The following is a 23,072-nucleotide window of genomic DNA, read 5'->3' on the forward strand; positions in this document are numbered from 1 at the left end:
TAGTATTTCTTCTTTTTTTAAATATATGATGTGGAATGTATTTTGACATATTATACATATATGGAGTACAACTTCCCATTCCTCTGGTTGTAGTCTAGTTAAGTTTGTGGTGCCAATGACAATTTCTTGTTTTTGACAATATGCTAGATTTATGTAAAAGTCACCATTGAGTGAAATTAAATGATGAACGTAATCCATACTTCAAGGATGATAGGATTTCTTGCTCTTATTTTTGGAACTTAAGTATTTTTTTTTTTTAAGAGAGAGTGAGAGGAGAGAGAGAGAATTTTTTTTTTAATATTTATTTTTTTTTTAGTTCTTGGCGGACACAACATATTTGTTGGTATGTGGTGCTGAGGATCGAACCCGGGCCGCACGCATGCCAGGCGAGCGTGCTACCACTTGAGCCACATCCCCAGCCCTGGAACTTAAGTATTTTTAATTAGTTAAAAAATCTATGTGAAAAAAACATCAATCCATTGTGGACTGAATGCTAGTGTCTTTCCACCTACCACTCATGCTGAAGCCTAAACCTCCCACATGACTGCATTCACTCTATTTGCAGATGGTACTTCAAAGGCAGGGAGTAAGGTGAAACTAGGTTACAGGAGTGGGACTCTCACTCAATAATATTAGTGCCCTTTTAAGAGACACCAGAGCTCTCTTTGTCTCTTACCTAGCACAGCAAGAAGATAGCCATCTACAATCTAGAGAGAGGCCTCACAAGAACATGATTCTGATTATACCCCCATTTTGGATTTCCCAGCCTCTAGAATTATAAAAATAGCTTCTGTTTAAGTCACCCACTCTGTGATATTTTGTTGTGACAAGCCGAATGATGTACTAGGAAAGGGTGGCACATCTATAATCCCAGCTACTCAGGAAATTGAGGTAGGTTGATTGCAAATCATAGGCCAGCCTGGGCTAATGAGCTGGTGTTGTCCCACTCACTCCAAAAAATAATTAGAAAAGACTGGAGATTCAGTTCAGTATTGAAGCATTTGCATACCAAGTGCAAATCCCTGAACACAGCATCTTGATTCTTATGTATTATGTAATTTCCCTTACATTTTGACATTCTTAAATCCAATTCTTTAAAATCAACTGTTATCTCATTTTTGCATTTGCTGTCCTGAAATTATTTGTCTTCCTGTAACTTACGTATGTATTCATTACACTTTTTTTGTCATCTTCATAAAGTCACTGTCCTAATGTAGCAATTGATTTGTCTTTTCTTCATTTTCTTTCCCTGAGGTACCTAGTTCTACTGTTTTTCAGTGACAATCAGTAATATCATTGTTACCCCAGAATAGAACCAGATCTAATATTTACAATTTATCTGTCTTGTCATGCAATGATATTGCAGCATAGTTGAAGTACTCTCTTCATCACATTCCCACCAAAGTAGATACACTGATATCCAAAATCATAAACTTGGGCAGTGATCAGAGAAATCTGTGATCACTTAAGGCAAGAAAACCTAATCCCGAATGCAATTTAATAAGTGTTTCTGGACTTAGGACATGATAGACCAGGGGTACTTCTAGCACGGGAGTCTCCACTCATAGTGCTCTGTACCTGCTTCCTGAGCCACAGCATCAGGCTCCTGCCTTTAGACTTCGCTTATTGCTCTCTGATTACATTCCATTTCAGGCTCCAAAGGATCTTTATCTTTTTCTTGAGGACAACTATGACACTTTCCTATTGTAATCTTTGCAGAGAGGAGGAATATTTAAAATGCAAATTTACAATGCCATCTTCACTGGAATAGTTTTGCGTTTTCTGCCTGTATGCTTGAAGAATTCTTTGCCTGTCTCAGAAATTTTACATATTAAGCAGTCACTAATGATCAGTCTCAGTCTTGCTGTTTCATTTTTCATGGATTGTGGTTTGCTTTCATTTTGCAGATTTGCTTCTTCCTTCATCCCAGAGAAATGATCATATTACATCTTTAAATAGTTTTCTCTTCCATTTGTTCTATTTTGTCCTTTTCAGACATTCATAATTGTTTTTGGCTAGTCCACACATTCACTGTCTATAATAATCATTAATCTGATTGTTTTGTTTCTTGTAGTGTCTCTTTTTCTCTGTATTTACATTTGATCTCATTGTAATAATTCAGTTGATACATAAATATATAACCTGGAGTCTCAGATAAAAAAAAAAAACACTTTTTTTGTTTTATGCAGAGTTGGATTGAGCTTCCCATGATCTGGTGATTTGGGAATCCAGGATGAGTCCTTCTATCATAATGCAGACCTCTCCATATGTGAGCTACTAGAAATTCCACCCATAGAAACCCATATCACTTCCACATGCAATCTATTATGAAGAACTAATCAAATGGGCTGAACACAGCTTCAAGGAAGTCTTTGAAATCAAAGAGAGAATATAGACTACTTGGGGAATATGCCATGAGGAAAAAAAAAAGTCTAAAATACTTTTAATTTAATGGGTGATCAGGTTTTACAAAGATATATGAACTATTGACTACAAGAATATGCCACTGGCTAAGTTGCCATGATTCAATAAATTAAAATAAATTAGAGTTTTGATGAATGGATTCCCCAAAAAATTAAATCTGTTACAAAATTATGAGTCCATTATATCAATAAAAAAGGAAAGGTAGACACACCAGAGCTCAGTATCTGGCACAGGACCGCTTCTTCCAACCAGCATACAACCATGGGATCTCAGTTCCAACCCAGATCTGCCCACAACAACCTGCATGAGACCCAGGTACAGGGTACGTCCTAGTTTGCCACCCCACCACACCTAGGAGCCCAAGCCTAACACACTTCTATCTTAGGACAATGTAGACTGTAGACATCGCCATAGACTTCCACATGCAGTAGTCCTTACCTTTTTGACAACAGAGAGGGCCTACAAGGAGCTGCATCTCAGAACACACAACCCGAAGTGCTGCAGTCCAGCCGCAGCAAACTAACGAGGGGGGGGGGGCGAGGAGGAACTTGTGAAGGTTGATGCAGCAGGAGTGGGAGCCATTTATTATAGGACAGGAGGGGTATATATACATTCCACACAGCTTATCTTAATTAACATAAACTAGATACAGCAGTCAACCAATAAGGAATCTCCACACTTAATGGCTCGGTGGCGTTACTTCAAAAACCACTCCCTCTGCAAAATGCCAGGCACCATCTTGACTTGTTTATAGACTCTAACACCAAAGACAGTGTAAGGTCCACCCTTTGAGCCCCATCCCTGTAAGACATTGCATCCACCTTGGGACACCTCTACTATTATCTCAAGTTACCTCAGCTATTGGCGCCACCACCTTTAGTTGCAGTAGCATACATTGATGGACAACAGCAGGGTCTGGAAGCCCAACATCAAGGTGAGGTAAAGACTGTATACGCAGGTAATATAACAACATAGGAAATAAACTGTAATATCTCAGATCCACATTGCAAGAAAGGAAGACACCTAGAAAACATGAAAAAACAAGGGAGGAAAGTGCCCCAAACAAACCAGGATACTATAATAACAGAAAACATGGACAGCGAAGTTGATGAAATGTCAGAGAAGGAGTTCAGAAGGTTCATAATTAAAATAATCTGTGAATTAAACAATGACCTAAATGAGCAAAATTTGATTACTCCAACAAAGAGATAAGAGAACAAATACAGGTAGTAAAAGATTACTTTGAGAGAGAGAGATAGAGACACTGAAAAAAAAAGTCAAAAATTCTTGAAATAAAGGGTATAATAAGTCAAGTAAAAAAACTGAATAGAAAGCATAACAAACAGACTAGATTACTTGGAAGAAAGAACATCAGATAATGAAGACAAAGTATATAATCTGGAAAATAAAGTTTATCGCACAGTGAAGATAGTAAGAAACTATGAACAGACCATCCAAGAATTATGGGACAGCATGAAAAGATTAAATCTAAGAGTTATTGGGATACAGAAAGACACAGAGTTTCAAACCAAAGGAATGCACAATCTCTTTAATGAGATAGTATCAGAAAAAATTACACGCATGAAGAATGAAATGGAAACAAAATACAAGAGGCTTACAGGACACCAAATGTACAAATGTAAAAATTATAACATATCTACACCAAGGCACATTATAATGAAAATTCCTATAAGCATAGAATCATAAAAGCTATAAGACATAGGAATGAAATCGAATATAGGGGGAGGACAATTCATATGTCAGCAAATTTTTCAAACCAGACCCTCAAAGCCAGAAAATCATGCAACAACATATATCAAGCTATGAAAGAAAATGGATGGCAAACAAGAATCTTGTATCCTTCAAAATTAAGCTTTATATTTGATGATGAATTAAAAAACCTTTCATAATAAAAAAGAAGTTAAAAGAATTTTACAACTAGAAAGCCTACACTACAGAACATCTTCAGCAAAATATTTCATGAAGAGGAAATGGGAAAAACGATGAAAATCAGCAGAGGGAGGTATTACACTAAATGAAAAACTAATCATAGGAGAAACCAAGTCATGTTAAATAACAAAAAAATAAACAAAATGTCTGGGAATACAAATCATGTCTCAATAATAACCCTGAATGTCAATGGCCTAAACTCATCAATCAAAATACATAGACTAGCAGATTGGAAAAAGAAAGATAGAGAGAGAGAGAGAGAGAGAGAGAGAGAGAGAGAGAGAGAGACCTAAAAATATGCTGCATCCAAGAGACTGATCTCATAAGAAAAGATATTGACAGACTGTAGGTGAAAGGTTGGGAAAAATCATACCACTCACATAACTGTGGAACCAAGCATGGGTTTTCATCCTCAAATGAAATAAAGTAGACTTCAATCTAAAGTTAATCAAAAGGGATAAGGAAGGACACAACATATTGCTCAAGGGAAATACACACCAACGAGACTTAACAATTAATTATAAATATATATGCCCCTAACAATGCAATATCTACATTCATCAAACAAACTCTTCTCAAGTTCAAGAGTCATATAGACTACAACACAATAATTTTGGGTGATTTTAACATACCTCTTTTATCACTAGATAGATCTTCCAAAAAAAAAAAGCTGAACAAAGAAACTATAGAACTCAATAATACAATCAATAACTTAAACTTAACTGACATACATAGAATATTGTATCATTCAGTGAGTGAAAACACTTTCTCCTCAGTGGCACATGGATCCTTCTCTAAAATAGACCATATAATATGACATAAAGCAACTCTTAGCAAACATAAAAAATGCAGAGATGCTACTCTGCATTCTATTAGATCATAATGGAATGAAATTAGAAATCAATGATAAAATAAGAAATAAATGCTACTTCAACACCTGGAGATTAAAGAATATGTTACTGAATAAACAATGGGTTGCAGAAGACATCAAGGAGGAGATTATAAAATTTTTAGAGGTGAATCAGGACACAGATACAACATGTCAAAATCTCTGGGACACTATGAAAGCAGTTCTAAAAGGAAAGTTAATTGCAATGAAGTTTATTTATTAAAAGAAGAAAAATTCAACAAATAAATGACCTGACATTACATCTCAAAGCCCTAGAAAAAGAAGAACAAATTTACACCAAAAGCAGTAGAAGACAGAAAATAATTAAAAGCAGAGCTGAAATCAATGAAATTGAAACAAAGGAAACAATTGAAAAAACTGACAAAACAAAAAGTTGGTTCTTTGAAAAAATTAATAAAATTGACAGATCTTTAGCCATGCTAATGAAGAGAAGGAGAGAGAAAACTCAAATTACTAACATACGTGATGAAAAAGGAAATATCACAACAGACACTACAGAAATACAGAAGATACCCAGAAATTATTTTGAAAACTTGTACTCCAATAAAATAGAAAACATCGAAGGCATTGACAAATTTCTAGAGTCATATGATTTGCTGAAATTGAACCAGGATGATATACACAATTTAAGTCAATTAATTTCAAGTGATGAAATAGAAGACAACATTAGAAGCTTACCAACCAAGCAAAGCCCAGGATCAGATGGATACACAGCTGAGTTCTACAAAACCTAATATCAATGCTCTTTAATTTATTTCAGGAAATAGAATAAGAGGCAGCACTTCTAAACTCATTCTATGTTGCCAATCACCCTGATTCCAAAACCAGGCAAAGGCAAATCAAAGAAAGAAAACTTCAGACCAATATCTCTAATAAACACAGATGCAGAATTTCTCAATAAAATTCTGGCAAATTAAATACAAAAGCATATCAGAAGGATAGTACATCATGATCAAGTGGAGTTCATTCCAGGGATGCAAGGTTGGTTCAACATAAGGAAGTCAATAAATGTAATTCATCACATTAATAGACTCAAAAATCAGAATCATGATTTTCTTAATAGATGCAGAAAAAGCATTTGACAAAATACAGCACCCCTTTATATTCAAAACACTAGAAAAACTAGGGACAAGAAGAACATAGCTCAACATTATAAAGGCTATCTATGCTAAGACCCAGGCCAACTTCATTCTAAATGGAGAAAAAATGAAGGAATTTCCACTAAAAACTGGAACAAGACAGGGATGCCCTCTTTCACCACTTCTATTTAACATAGTTCTTGAAACACTGTCCAGAGCAATTAGACAGATGAAAGAAATTAAAGGTATACACATAGGAAAAGAAGAACTCAAATTGGCACTATTTGCTGATGATATGATTTTATACTAAAAGACCGTAAAAGGTCCACCAGAAAACTTCTAGAACTAGTAAATGAATTCAGCAAAGTAGCAGGATATAAAATAAACACCTATAAATCAAAGGCATTTCTGTATATTAGTGACAAATCCTCAGAAATGGAAATGAGGAAAACTACCCCATTTACAATAGCCTAAAAATAAAATACTTGGCAATCAACTTAACGAAAGAGGTGAGAGATCTATATATTGAAAATTACAGAACCCTAAAGAAAGATGTCAAAGAAGACCTTAGAAGATGGAAAGATTTACCTTGCTCTTGGATAAGTAGAATTAATATTATCAAAATGACCATATTTTCAAAAGCACTATACAGATTTAATGCAATTCCTATCAAAATCCCAAAGACATTCCTCATAGAAATAGAAAAAGCAGTCACGAAATTCATCTGGAAAAATGAGAGACCCAGAATAGCTAAAGCAATCCTTAGCAGGAAGAGTGAAGCAGGTATCATCACTATACCAGACGTTAAATTATATAAAAGAGCAATAGTATCAAAAACAGCATGGTATTGGCACCAAAACAGACTGGTAGACCAATGGTACAGAATAGAGGACACAGAGACAAAGCCACAAAATTACAATTATCTTATATTAGACAAAGGTGCCAAAAACTTGCATTGGAGAAAAGATAGTCTCTTCAACAAATGGTGCTGGGAAAACTGGAAATCATATGCAACAAAATGAAATTAAATCTTTATCTCTCACCACGCAAAAAAAAAAAAAAAAAAAAAAAAAAAAAACTCAACAAAAAATGGATCAAGGACTTGGGAATAAAACCAGAGACCCTGCCACTAATAGAAGAAAAAGTAGGCCCTAATCTCCATCATGGGGGATTAGGCCCAAACTTCCTTAATAAGACTCCTTTTCAACAATAATTAAAATTAAAAATTAATAAATGTGATGGACTCAAACTAAAAAGTTTCTTCTCAGCAAAAGAAAAAATCTGTGAAGTGAATTGAGAGCCTAAATCTTGGGAAAATTTTTACTCCTCACACATAAGACAGAGCACTAATCTTTAAGGTTTATGAAGAACACAAAAAGTTAATCACCAAAAAAATAAATAAATAAAAAATAAAAAACCCAATCAATAAATGGGCCACAGACCTTAACAGAAGATTATATACAATTAATTAACAAATATATACAAATATATTTGTCATTAGTAGCAATTAGAGATATGCAAATCAAAACCACTCTAAGATATTATCTCACTCCAGTCAAAATGGCAGCTATTATGCATACAAAAATCCCCAATAAATTTTAGCAAGATTGTGGGGGAAAAAAGGTACACTCATACACTGCTGGTGGGACTGCAAACTGTTGTAGTCAATATGGAAAGCAGTATGGAGACTTCTTGGAAAATTTGAAATGGAATCACCATTTGACCAAGCTATCCCTCTCCTCAGTCTGTAATCAAAGGACTTAAAATTAGCATACTACAAGAACACAGCCACATCAGTGTTCATAGTAGCAAAATTCGCAATAGCTAAACTGTGGAACCAACCTAGATGCCCTTCAATAGATGGATGGGTAAAAAAAAATGTGGCATATATACACAATCAAATATTACTCAGCAATAAAAGAGAATAAAATCATGGCATTTGCAGGTTAATGAATGGAGTTAGAGAAGATAATACTAAGTGAAGTTAGCCAATCCCAAATAACCAAATGCCAAATGTTGTCTTTGATATAAGGAGGCTGATTCATATTGGGGTAGGGATAGGAAGCATGCAAGGAATAGACAAAATCTAGATAGGATAGAGTGGTTGGAGGGAAGAGTGGGGGCATGGAGTTAGAAATGATGGTGGAATATGATGGGTATTATTATCCAAAGAACATGTATGAAGACACAAGTTGATGTGAATATATTTTGTATACAACCAGAAATATGAAAAATTGTGCTGTATATGTTTAATAAGAATTGTAATGCATTCCACTGTCATATATAAATAAACATAAATAAATAACAAGAATATGATATAACAGTTTTTTTAAAAAGTGCATATTTATTATTTTCATTTTCAATTAGCTTCCATTTGAAACACATAGTATTTATTTCAGGATAACATTTTTTAAGAAACAAAGAAGTGAGAAAAAATAGGAGAAATGTCAATGTAAAATTCAAATAAAAACTACTAGAAAAAAGTAAATAGGTCTATTTGTATTTTTTATAAAAACATTAAAGTTTGATTATTTAAAATTTATTTTTTAGTTCTAGTTGGACCAGTTCAACTTTTAATATGGATGTGTCTTGTATACATTTGTAGACCATGTTTACTATAAGAGATTTTGATAAATATGTCTATAGTTTTACCTCCCCCAAAAAAGTTAGCTATAATAAAAGCTTAATTTATTATATATATATTTTTTAGTTTATGTTTTAAAATTTTTCATGAGCTACGTGTGGTGGCACATGCCTGTAATCCCAGTGGGTCTGGAAGTATGGCAGGAGTATTTTAAGTTCAAAGCCAGAACAGCAAATTATAGAGGACCTGTCTCAAAATAAAAACATAAAAAAATAAGTAAAGTCTGGGGAGTGCCCCTTGTTCAATTTCTAGTATGAAAAGTAAATGAATAAATGAAAGAATTTATGATAATAGTTCTATATTGAGCCACTTGAAATGGAAATGCCCAGGATAAAGTACTTTCCTAGAAAGCTTTCAAAAATTATATAAGGGAAGCAATAAATATTCTGCTTCATAATGTACAAAATATAAAGTATCATTAAATGTTAACAGCTATTTGGTGTTTTGAATTCATGCATTCATTTAAGTAATAACATCTTATTCTGCTAATATTTTGTAGTGTATCTGACACATTCTTACAAAATATTTAATTTAATTATATAAAAGCTGTTTTTTAAAAAAAAAAATAAATAAATAAATAAAAGCTGTTTAAATTCAAATAGTTGAGAAATTTTTAACATAATAATCTCCTCTTGTTTTGGCAAATGGATGTTAACACTGTAGTGGTTTTAATGGCCCAAGGAACTGGGTAAAATTGATAAATGTGATATCTGTGTTCCCAGAAAATTGTGCCAGAACATAGACTTTTGTGTTTACAGAAGGACCTCTCAGATTGTCTCTGTAAATCAAATACTAAGATTTTAAAATTCTGCTCTTTTAAATAAAATATTGCTATTTTAATTTAAAGCTGAACACTTGTTTTTCTCCATATCATTTTAGTTTCTTTATTTTTATATTTGTTTTATTTAGTTGTACATGACAGCAGAATGCATTTCAAGTCATTGTATACAAATGGAGCACAACATTTTAATTCTCTGGTTGTACACAGTGTAGAGATACACCATTCCTGCAATACATATACCTAGGGGGAATGATGTCCCTCTCAATCCATCATCTTTTCTACCCTCATCACCCCTCCTCATCCTCTCCTTTGCCCAATCCAATTATTTCCATTCTTCCCATCCCCCCCACCCCATCATAGATCAGCATCCACTAATCAGAAATAACATCTGGGCTTTAGTTTCCCGATTGGTTTACTTTGCTTAACATAATATTCTCCAACTCCATCCGTTTAACTGCAAATTTCAGTTTTATTCTCTTTTAATATTGAGTAATATTCCATTGTGTAATGACATTCTTCATAGAGCTCAAAAAGCAATTATAAAATTTATTTGGAAAAATAAGAGACCCAGAATCGCCAAAAGAATCCTTAACAAGAAATGTGAAGCAGGAGGCATAATTTTAGTTTAATTTAAACAAATGTATTGTGCATAAGCTACAGATACTATTGTACCATGTCATTTGTGAGTTCTCTCATTTTTAGTTTTAACTATTTTGAATACGAAATATGTGTGATGAAAAAGAACCACATTTCTGATCTTAGGAATCCCTCCTATGTCTTCAATCTGCCACTGAATGGACACATTCATAAACTGGTCTCATATTGTGTCATGGGTTTGGTCTTCTGGCTCTCTTTGCCTCCTGTAAGCACAAAGTCCTCTGGGCACCCTATAACTCCTTTTCAACTCCCTTATCTCTGAATTTACTGATTTAATGCCGGTCATATACTTCTTTCAATTCCCTCATCTCCACTTTGATTCAGAAACAAATGCTTAAGGTTCAGTGTTAGAGGTTCAAGTTGACTTCCTACTTCTGAGCTCTGTACTCTGTGTATTTCACATGCTGTATTAGGTTACCAATTCTGAAAGACAACTTTAGTACTTCTATTTAACCCCTTCACACCAATATGAATATTATACATCCACTCAGATTGGCTAGTGCCTTTGTTCTAAACATTTTCATTTCTAATAACATCTAAAAACCATTGACACATTCATCCTCATTTTTTAGAATTATTAATTAAGGACTTATATTGTTGAAATCACTTCTCACTTGAGAATTTCAACACAGAATTCCTTAATATATATGTGGCTCTATTCCTTGTATTTTACAAGGTAATGAGGCTTTTTATCTATACAGAATATTACTAATCAGTGTTCCTCTGAAAGTTCAGTACTGCTTGTTATATTTTATTAAATTCACAATAAATTTTAAATGACACAAGAGATTATGATAATGAGATAACTACAAATATTATATGTAGGGAAGGAAAAATAACACTTTAAACTGGATGCATATAGTAAAGAGAACTTCATTTTACTAAATTTTTTAAAATCTAAAGTTTTATAATAAAGAAGAGATTCTGAGCTATGAGTAGGCAGATATAATTTCTGATGTTGATTACTTTACTAATTAGTCCAAATTCTCAGATGTTCATTTAATCTGTTTCAATATTGTTTCCTTGAAACATGAACTGAAAATTGAGACCAGATAATCTGCCTTTTGGCTCTAATACATTACACACACACACACACACACACACACACACACACACACACACAAACACACACTCACATACCCTAAAAGACAACTTAATTTTTAACATGCAGTGCATTCTTTTTTTTTTTTTTTTTTTTTTTTTTTTTAGAAGCAAGGTCTAGACTCATCGGGATATTTTCTGTCATAATGAGCTTGGAAATCTAGGTTTTATTTTACCCTTTGTTTATTGTTTGTCTCAGTCATGATGACAGACAGTTAAGTACAGAAAAGCATACCTAGAATGAGACATTACCTACCAAAGCATTTCAAAATTATGAAAGCTAGTTTTGATGTGAATAAAATGATGCAAAATTTCTATATTAACATTTCATACTTCATTAGTGGCTGCTTTCCAACATTATTACCATTGTGACACTTGGAAATTACTGCATGTAGAGGCATAAGAGTAGAGAAATGACACTCACTGTCCACTGTTAGTGTTCATATAAATATTATTTATCATTACTAGAAAATGATAAAAAGTATACCAAGAGATACTTAATGGGTTAATTTTGTTCATTTTTCATAACTTTATTTTTTTTACCAGATCTATCCAAATATATTCTTTACTTTAATATTTATTTTTTAGTTCTCGGCAGACACAACATCTTTGTTGGTATGTGGTGCTGAGGATCGAACCCGGGTGGCACGCATGCCAGGCGAGCACGCTACCGTTTGAGCCACATCCCCAGCCCTATTCTTTACTTTAAATAGATTTTCTATAACTAAAGCTAGAATATTTCTGTCCAATCTAAATGTCCCCCCAAAAGTTAACATTAAACCAGCTCATTTTGACTCATTTGATCATATGAGATAAAATCATAAAAGAAACCACATATGAAAGGCTGGAGATATAGCCGGTGGTAGAGCACTTGCCTAGCATGAGTGAGGCCCTGGGTTCAATCCTTAGTATTGTCAAAAGAAAAAAGAAAAGCAAAAAACATTTTTGAAAATGCTAGAAGATTCAGTTCGTTCATTCATTCATTCATTCATTCACTCATTTGAAAAGTTCTTCCATGAAGGTTGTATTCTAGAGATAAAGAAAGAAGAAAAAGTTTATGTTGGTGCTCACAAGTACAAAGGTCTGAGTCCAGAGATGACCAGTTCCATTGCTCTGGATCTAAAGAGTGACAGATCATCATGTCGGAAGAGTATGATAGAGGAGAGTGGCTTAGCATGTGGCACCAGGAAGCAGAGAAAGACAGTTCTTTCACAATGACAAAATATAAACCCCAAATTTACACTTCCAATAACTTATCTCCTCCAGCCACATCCTACCTGCTTATAGTCACCTCCTAATTACTCCCTATCAAGGGACTAATGTACTGATCAAGTGGAAGCTTTCATAACTCAATCATTTCACCTCTAAACTTTATTGCATTGACTCACACATGAACTTTTAAGGTATACTTCATATTTAAATAATAAGATCTATCCTATCTATAATAAGCTCCCTCAGAACTCTTATAAGGCATTAATCCGATTTATGAAGGCAAGAGTCCTCCTGACCAAATCACCTCTCAAAAGGCTCACTATTTATTTCCACCACTTTGAGGGATAAGATTTTAAAACATAAATTTGGAGGGATGCAAATATAGAGATTGCAAATTTGTTTTGGAAACATAGAGCAAGGTACAGAGGATGCATGCTAGCAGCTGAGAAGATGTTCTTTAAAGTCATAATTAATATGATACACATTTTATAGAGAAATATCAATTTTCTGAGAACAAATGTTATTTCTTTGTCATTTAATTTATCTCAGTTGTAATCATAATATTGTCTACTGAAAATTCCAATATAACCTATGATTACCAAAGGCAATAGGTAAACAATGCTAAAAATCTCAAAACCCCTTTCTAACACACATTTGCTTGATAAATGAATACCTGTGTACTGACATAGTGCATAACTTATGAAAATGGAGAGGTATAAAATATGCTTCCTAATTTGAGGCATGTTTAATCTTAAACAGCTCATTTTGGGAAAAAAAATCATTGTTTTGAGAAAAATGTTATCCACAAGGATTTTTTTTTCATGATTATTAGTTTCCTAATATATTGCCTTACCAATGTAAAAGTCTTATTTTTTAATTTACCAAAACTTTGTATCTTGCACATGATTAAATATGTTAAATATAGTAAATATAGCAATAATATTTTAATGTGTGGTGCTTACTAGGAACACTAGCTAAAGGGTGTGAGTGAAAGAAGAAAGAAAAGATATGGTTATCTTGCATGAATTTCTACTACTTTAAATATGTATATGTTAGTATTTTATGTGTTTTAAACAAAAGAAATCCTATGGACTTTACCATGATTTAAAGTATTACTGACATTAACAGTCTGGCCAAGGAACCCAAAATAGGAAATTAATCATTGCTCCAAAAGGCAGTGCATTCAATCAAAGGAAAAAAATCCCTTCCCGTAACTGATGAAATAATGGCTTGGCTCTCTCAGACACTGCTATCTAGCTTTATTTAGGAATTTTTATTCTCTTACAAAAAGGTAGAATTCAAGATCATTAAAAGGAAGATTTAATGGAAGTTGAAGTACCTTCTATAAATCAAATGAGGCTCTCTCAGGATTTTAAGTCATATTAGTAGAGGTTGCTATAACATCAGCATTTTGGTTGTCTACTAAAAATTGCAGGACAGATTGGTTAGTGTTACTATGAGGGAAAATAAACTCAATGAGATGTGTTTAAAACAAGTGTTTCCATTTGAAAGAATGGGTGGGAGAAGACTTGAGAGAGATAATTTTAATGAAAAAGTTATGTATGTGAGTTTCATAGGGACTTCCCTTTAAAAGGTTCAGATTATTTAAATACTCATAAGAATAATTTTATGAACATGTGGCATATAATAAACAAAAAAGTTTTCACATATGAAAACTTTACTGCTTAAAACTGATATTCTCCTGAGTACCACTTACATAAATAGCAGTAAACAATGTTCCAGAACGATTCTGAGAGTTAGAATTCAGCTTGGTAGGAAAGATGATGTAAAAAAATAAATAAATAAAAAACAAAAAAGGAGGAATTAATGTTAGGGGCTTAGAGGCTGGGATTATCAGGTAAATTCTACAGTTTCCAAATTTTACCAATTTTGCTAAAAAGAAAATTGTGTTTATGGTTTATAATGTTTGTTTTGAGATCTTCAAAAGGAAAGGATTTATATGTAAGCTTTTTTATTGAAGCCACACAGATAATGTGTTATCAAAGAGTATCCTATTTTTCTTTGTTTAATTGAATACATTGGTACACACACAGAGAGAGATGTATGTGGTATGTATGTACGTGTATACACACAAGCTAAGTGATTAAATGTCAAGTGACTTGCAGTTCATATATTCACTTAACTTATGGTTTTATGCATATAGAAATGCAATCTTCTTAAGAATGTGCTTAAATCTGATTAAAATTGTAAAATAATATAAAACTAATATGGGATAACAAAAGATTGCTTTATAATATTTAGGTTATAATATGATATTTTCACAGGTTTAGTATACATTTGAATTCTTTACAAATATTTCACTGAGAACTTATAAATCCATCAGTAAAGTCAAATATGTATTCCAATTTTGATATCTTGTTACATTGTTTCCTTGTTGTTTTTAGGGAGCTGACTTATAATACACTACACTTGCACTTATTTTACCTATTATTACATCTACATACATAACTACTCTGTCTTATTTTATATGTGGAACTTTTATTCACAGTTAGACTCTGTATTTGAACTTCAAAAAATAATTTTTATTATGCAAAATTGTACACCTTTAGGGAAAAGAATTGATGCATTTTGATATTTATAGAAAAATATAAAATTGGAAATAAAATAAAATTAGACAAAAATTTCTTGTGAAACTAGGTAAATGTTTCTCCATAGAATGTTTTAGAAAGTAAGAATCATACTTCTTGTATTTGCTTAGGATAATATACAAATTAGAGCTATTTTCATTAGAAGATGCCTGTGGGCAGATTCAAAATAGTTATGTTAGATTAAATGTTATAATAGAAGTTAGCTATTTTACCATTAGCTTAAGTCTTAACATTAGCTTAAGTTAACACTTCTAACATTACTCTTTAGCTCAGCCCTCACAGAAAATGGGTCCCTTGGTAGATGCATGGATTGCTGTCTTTCTTCTTCATGACACTAAACTGAAAATGAACTGCCACTAAGATATCTTATGTTTAGAACATGCAATGCATTCTAAATGTAATGAGCTGCAGTTTTCACTTTTCATTATCCATATCCTCTGATAAAATACCATCTATCCACCTGGTAGACATAGCTTACTTGTCTGTACCTTGTTCATAAATCAAAGCATTCTGGACTTGGATAGACCACAGATGAGTAGATGTCTAGACCAGCTTTCTGAATCTTTTGTTATTCTAGCCATTGGTTGTACAGTTTTTACATAAACACTTTTTATGTTGAAAACCTAAAAACACTGTGATTATAGTTTATCTTAATGTATATCAAAATGACATCCCTACACTATTCACAAACTCATGAGATATGAGTGGTGTGATTATTATTCTGTGGATATGTATTTTAAATTCCCAAGTTAACTTGTCCCAGGTCCCAACCTGGTTGTGCTGTCTTTGGTTCAGAAAATAAAACTTTGTCTATAGGCCCACTTTATGAGGTCTCAGAGCCTCTGTGGCTGAAGATGCTAGTCTTTCTAGCTAAGGATGTTGCCTTCTAAGCTATTTCAATACAAAAATATTGTTCAATCAAAGCCAAAATTTCCCTTTGTAGTCTTAATCATTTTCATACATGGTTTAATATCAATATAGTTTATTATTATTATGAATTAATATGTCAATGATTATATAACAATATATTTAATTCTCTTGCACATTTTTACAAGTATAACCTCCTTCAAAAATAAAGAAAAATCCTTTAATTCCCTAAGCTAGTCATCTCCCATTTACTTCAAACTTACTCTTAATTCCTTGGTCTCTAATATATCATTCCCCTGTAACTTTATTCAAAATCACTTAATGATGCCTTGTTTTCTAAGCCCTGCAGTTTATCCTGGGAAACAAACATAAGAAACCCAGACATGTCTCCTCCTCTAATGAATGTTCTCCTAATGATGACAGATAACAAACAAGGAAACAAAATAAGTATAGTGATTGGAAATGTCAGGAAGTCCTTTGAAGCATATAACCAGGATTTGAATTGAGAATAATGAGGCCAGAACAAGGTGAGGCTGCTCTAAATCACCAACTACTTCAGATGAAGAGACAACATCTGAGATGAGAAATAAAGAATGGGGGGAAACCGGGCATTAAGATTACCTAAAGTAAGAATATTCTAGGGCATCATAAGTAAATAAAAACCAAGTCATCTCAGAGATACCCAGTTACCTTACAATACATTCCTTCTCCATATGAGGGACTAGAAACAGAGGTAGAATTCCAGGAATGAACTACCAGCATTACCTCTTGTTACTTGTTTTTTCCTCAGTTCAATTCAAAAGAATCAGTTTCAATTTGCTTGTTAACCCAGCCCTTCCGTCCCCATATTTTGGGATAAGGAATACATTACATATGAAGTATAACATAAATATGTATATTTAGAGAAAAGCATAATAAAGTGAGAAAAATCATACATTATGGGCAGTCCCAAGTGAGAAGAATTGCCCCAGGTGGGTATATAAATATATCTAATTAAAAACTTTATAAGTATAATAAGTAAAATTTTAATTAAATTTAAATACATCTTACTAATTTTGTTAAATATAATTAACTTAAAATTAATAAAATTTAACATAAAATTTCAATTTAATTTAAATGCGTGCAAACATTATTTTCAAACTAGTAAGTTTTTGTTAATTTTGGTGTGTTTTTTTCACAATTTTTAAAATTCTTTTCAATGTCAACTAATTCCAGCTATAAGTTTTGCAAAAGAGGAAACTGAAATACAATGTAGAGACTGAGAGACAATGAGGGATATAACTGCTCTATGCACTTTAGTCAATAACAGAAGATAAGTTAATGAGATATGGGGCAGGAAGTTCAAAGCTTTAAACCTATTCAATGTAAAAAGCAAGTGCAGGAGGCTCATCTGCGTGCACTGGCATAGTGGATGTGGGCACCAGAAAAGGAGCAACAGCTGGAGCAGGTTGTCAGGGTCAGACAGATGCTTACAAGTGAAAGTCCAAATGACTGTGTCTTCTAAGGTTTCTATATTGACTCTCAGGAATCAAATATGATGGATGGCCAACTATTGAAAATTTGAAGGGAAATCTTAAAGTCACATGATCTCAATGACTATCACATAATCATATCACATTATTTGAAAACAGTTGATAACTTATTAAATTTATATAATAATATTTAACTTTGTAGACATTTTGATTCAATGAATTATTATTAAGCACTTAATTCAGCCTCTTCCTTGTTACACTGTATGATTTTCTAATATATATGTGTGTATGTGTGCATTTTATCTGTTTGTGATCTATTTTTCACAGACATGATGAATTTAAAAATACAACTAAACTACTTACGAATCCCTCTTCCAAATTACTTGCCCTTCTTGTCTCTAATAAATAACACCCTCCTAACTTTTGCATATATGTTTCTAAATTTATTTATTTACCAATATAAAGAAAACTACCAGCCAGGCTCCGTGGCACATGCTTGTAATCCCAGCAACTCTGGAGACTAAGGCAGGAGGATCTGGAGTTCAAAGCCAGTGTCATCAAAGAAGAGGTGCTAAGCAACTCAGTGAGACCCTGTCTCTAAATAAAATATAAAGTTGGGCTTAGGATATGGCACCATGGTTGAATGAGCTCAATCCCTGGTGCAAAAAGGAAAAAGAATGAAAAAAAAAAAAAACTTTTGTGTGTTTGCGACCATATCCTATTATGACCAGTCTGTTCTGTTTACTCAAAGATAGATTAATGTAACTACATTAATCATACTTTCCTTATTTTTGCAAAAATTTCCTTTTCTAACTTAGTTTCAAAATTGGCACTCAATAACTTTTAAACAGATATATAGCATTTTTATAGATTATATAGATAATAGATATTAATTTATGAATAATAATTGTTTTTAGAAAACTTTATTAACTTTTTATTTATTTATTTAATTTTAATTTTAATGACTTATATATGACCACAGAATGTGTTACAATTCTTATTACACATATAGAACACAATTTTTCATATCTCTGGTTGTACAGTCACATCCTTCATGTCTTCATATATGTACTTAGGTTAATGATAACAGTCTCATTCCACTCTCTTTCCTACTCCTATTCCCGGACTCCTCCACTCCCTCTCCTTCTCCCCTTTGCCTTATCTAGAGTTTATTTAATACTCCCATCCCTGCCCCCACAGCAACATATTATGAATCAGCATGCTTAAATAAGAGAAATAATTTGTCATTTGGTTTTTTGGGGATTAGCTAATTTCACTTAGCATTATATTCTCCAGCTCCATCCATTTACCTGCAAATACAATGATTTTATTCTCTTTTAATGCTGAATTAAATGTCATTCATCTATTGAAGGACATCTAGGTTGGTTCCACAGTTTAGCTATTGTGAATTATGCTGCTATCAACATTGATGTGGCTATGTCCCTTTAATATGCTGGTTTTAAGTCCTTTGGGTATAGACCGAGGAGTGGGATACCTGAGTCAAATGGTGGTTGCATTTCAAGTTTTCCAAGGACTCTCCCTACTGCTTTCCATATTGGCTGCATCAATTTGCAGTCCCACCAGCAATGTATGAGTGTTCCTTTTCCCCCACATTCTCATCAACACATATTGTTTATATTCTTAATAGCTGCCATTCTGACTAGAGTGAGATGAAATTCGGAGTAGTTTTGATTAGCATTTCTCTAATTCCTAGAGATGTTGAATATTTTTTCTATATTTGTTGAATGATTGTATATCTTCTTCTGAGAAGTGTCTGTTCAGTTCCTTGGCTCATTTATTGATTTTTTTTTTTTGGTACTAAGATTTTCTTTATATTCTAGAGATTAGTGTTCCATCTGAGGTCCATGTGGTAAGAATTTGTTTCCAATTGGTAGGCTCTCTATTTACCTCACTAATTGTTTCTTTTGATGAGAAAAGCTTTTTAGTTTGAATTCATCCCATTTATTGATTCTTGATATTAATTCTTTCTCTATAGGAGTCTTATTAAGGAAGTTGAGGCCTAATCTGACATGATGTAGATTTGGGCCTACATTTTCTTCTAATAGATGCATTGTCTCTGGTTTAATTCCTAAGTCCTTGATCCACTTTGAGTTGAGTTTTATGCATGGTGAGATTTAGGGGTTTAATTTCACTTTGTTTCATATGGATTTCCAGTTTTCCCAGCACCATTTGTTGAAGAGGCTATCTTTTCTCCAATGTACGTTTTTGGTGTCTTTGTCAAATATAAGATAAATGTATTATGTGGGTTAGTCTCTGGGTTCTCTATTGTGTACCATTGGTCTACAAGTTTATTTTGGTGCCAGTACCATTCTGTTTTTGTTACTATTGCTCTGTAGTATAGTTTAAGGTCTGGTATAGTGATGCCACCAACTTCACTCTTTTTGCTAAGGATTACTTTAGCTATTCTGGGCCTCTTATTTTTCCAAATGAATTTCATGACTGCTTTTTCTATTTATATTAGGAATATCATGGAATTTTGATTGGAATTGCACTAAATCTTTATAGTGCTTTTGGTAGTATGGTCATTTTGACTATATTAATTCTGCCAGTCCAAGAACAAGCTAGATATTTTCATCTTCTAAAGTCTCCTTTAATTTCTTTCTTTAGCATTCTATAGTTTTCATTTTAGATGTCTTTCACCATTTTCATTGATTCCCAAGTATTTTATGTTACTCTATTGATGTTATTGTAAATGGAGTAGTTTTTGTTTGATGTTTGTTTGTTTCCCTTTCAGAGGATTTGTCACTGGCATACAGAAATGCCTTTCATTTATAGGTGTTGATTTTGTATCCTGCTACTTTGCTGAATTCATTTATTAGTTCTAGAAGTTTTCTGGTAGAATTTTTTGGGTATTCTAGGTATACAATCATATCATTGGCAAATAGTGCTAATTTGAGTTCTTCTTACTCATCCATATCCCTTTAAATTCTTTCATCTGTCTAATTGCTCTGGACAGTGTTTCAAGAACTATGTTTAAAAAAAAATGTGCTAAAAGAGGACATTTCTATCTTGTTCCAGTTTTTAGAAGGAATGCTTTCAATTTTTCTCCATTTAGAATGGTGTTTAGCTGAGACTTAGAATAAACAGCCTTTATGATGTTGAGATATGTTCCTGTTATCCCTAATTTTTCTAGTGTTTTCAAAATGAAGGGATGTTATATTTTTAAATGATTTTTCTACATCTATTTAAATGATCATATGGTTTTTATCTTTCAGTCTATTGATGTGATGAATTTCATTTATTGATTTCTGTATGTTGAACCAAACTTGCATCCCTGGAATGAATCCCAAATGATTGTGGTGTATGATCTTTTTGATATGCTTTTGTATTCAATTTGCCTGAATTTGATTGAGAAATTTTGCATCTATGTTCATTAGAGATATTGGTCTGAAATTTTCTTCCTTTGGTGTGTCTTTGCCTGGTTTTGGAATCAGGGTGATATTGGCCTCATAGAATGAGTTTGGAAGTGCTGCCTCTTTTTCTATTTTGTGTAATAAATTAAAGAGCATTGGTATTAGCAGTTCTTTAAAGGTCTTGTAGAACTTGGCTGTGTATCCATCCAGTCCTGAGCCTTCCTTTGTTGGTAAGCTTCTGATGGTATCTTCTATTTCATCCCTTAAAATTGATGGGTTTAAATTGTGCATATCATGCTGATTCAATTTCAGCAAATTGCCGCAGTCTGGCTGGGCACAATTCAGGAGCTACTTGTCAAAAGAAACAAACTTTATTTTTAAAACTACAAACACCAAACAAAACAGCTCCTCAGGAAAAACCCTCAGAGCCCAACTGCCACCACCGGCTTCCACAAGCCTCTCCCACACACCAACCACCACCTCCCACAATCCTCCTGCTCTTGAGGCCGATTGGCTAGGTTGCGTGGGCGGAGCCAAAGAAGTCCCCCAATGAGCAGTTCCGTAGTCTGAAGGGCAGGGAAACAGCCCAATGAACATGACCGCAGAGGAGCCAATCAGCTAGATGTTGCTGGGGCCACTGTGAGCCAATCATCAGCTGGCAGCTTGAAGGGCAGGGAAACAGCCCAATGAACATCACCGCAGAGGAGCCAATCAGCTAGATGTTGCTGGGGCCACTGTGAGCCAATCATCAGCCGGCAGCTGGAAGTTTGCTGGCAGCTGGAAGTTTGCTGGAGCCCCTTTGGCTGTGGCTCTCAACAGCAAATCATATGACTCTAGAGTTTGTCAGTGCCTTCAATGTTTTCTATTTTATTGGAGTACAAGTTTTCAAAATAATTTCTAATTATCTTCTGTATTTCTGTAATTTCTGTTGTGATATTTCCTTTTTCATCACATATGTTAGTAATTTGAGTTTTTTCTCTCCTTCTCTTCATTAGCATGGCTCTGGATCTGTCAATTTTACTAATTTTTTTAAAGAACCAACTTTTGTTCTGTTAATTTTTCTGTTTCTTTTATTTCAATTTGATTGATTTCAGTTCTGCTTTTAATTATTAGCTGTTTTCCACTGCTTTTGGTTTAGATCTGTTTATCTTTTTCTAGGGCTTTGAGATGTAATGTTAAGTAATTTACTTTGTTGACTATTTATTCTTTTAAGGAATGAATTCCATTGCAATGAACTTTCCTTTTAGAACTGCTTTCATAGTGTCCCAGAGATTTTGATATTTTGTATCTGTGTCCTCATTTACCTCTAAAAATTTTATAATCTCCTCCTTGATATCTTTTGCAACCATTGTTCAATCAATAGCATATTATTTAGTCTCCAGCAATTGGAGTAGCATTTGTTCCTTATTTTATCATTCATTTCTAATTACATTCCATTATGATCTGATATAATGCAGGGTAGTATCACTACTTTTTTATATTTGTTGAGAGTTGCTTTGTGTCATATATGGTCTATTTTAAAGAAGGATCCATGTGCTGCTGAGAAGAAAGTGTATTCTCTCGTTGAAGGATGAAATATTCTATATATGTCAGGTAAGCCTAAGTTATTGATTATATTATTGTGTTCTATAGTTTCTTTGGAAGATCTATCTAGTGATGAAAGAGGTGTTAAAGTCACCCAAAATTATTGTTTTGTGGTCTATTAGATTCTTGAACTTGAGATGAGTTTGTTTAATGAACATAGATGCTCCATTGTTTGGGCATATATATTTATAATTGTTAATTCTTGTTGGTGTATGTTCCCCTTGAGCAGTATGTAGAGTCCTTCTTTATCCTTTTTGATTGACTTTTGTTTTAAGTCTACTTTATTTGATATGAGGACGGAACCCCCTGCTTGCTTCTGCAGTGCATATGAATGGTATGATTTTTCCCAACCTTTCACCTTCAGTCTGTGGATGTCTTTTCCTATGAGATGAGTCTCTTGGAGGCAGC

The sequence above is a fragment of the Urocitellus parryii genome, chromosome 2, assembly GCF_045843805.1.
Source record: "Urocitellus parryii isolate mUroPar1 chromosome 2, mUroPar1.hap1, whole genome shotgun sequence".
NCBI classification, from domain to species: Eukaryota; Metazoa; Chordata; class Mammalia; order Rodentia; family Sciuridae; genus Urocitellus; species Urocitellus parryii.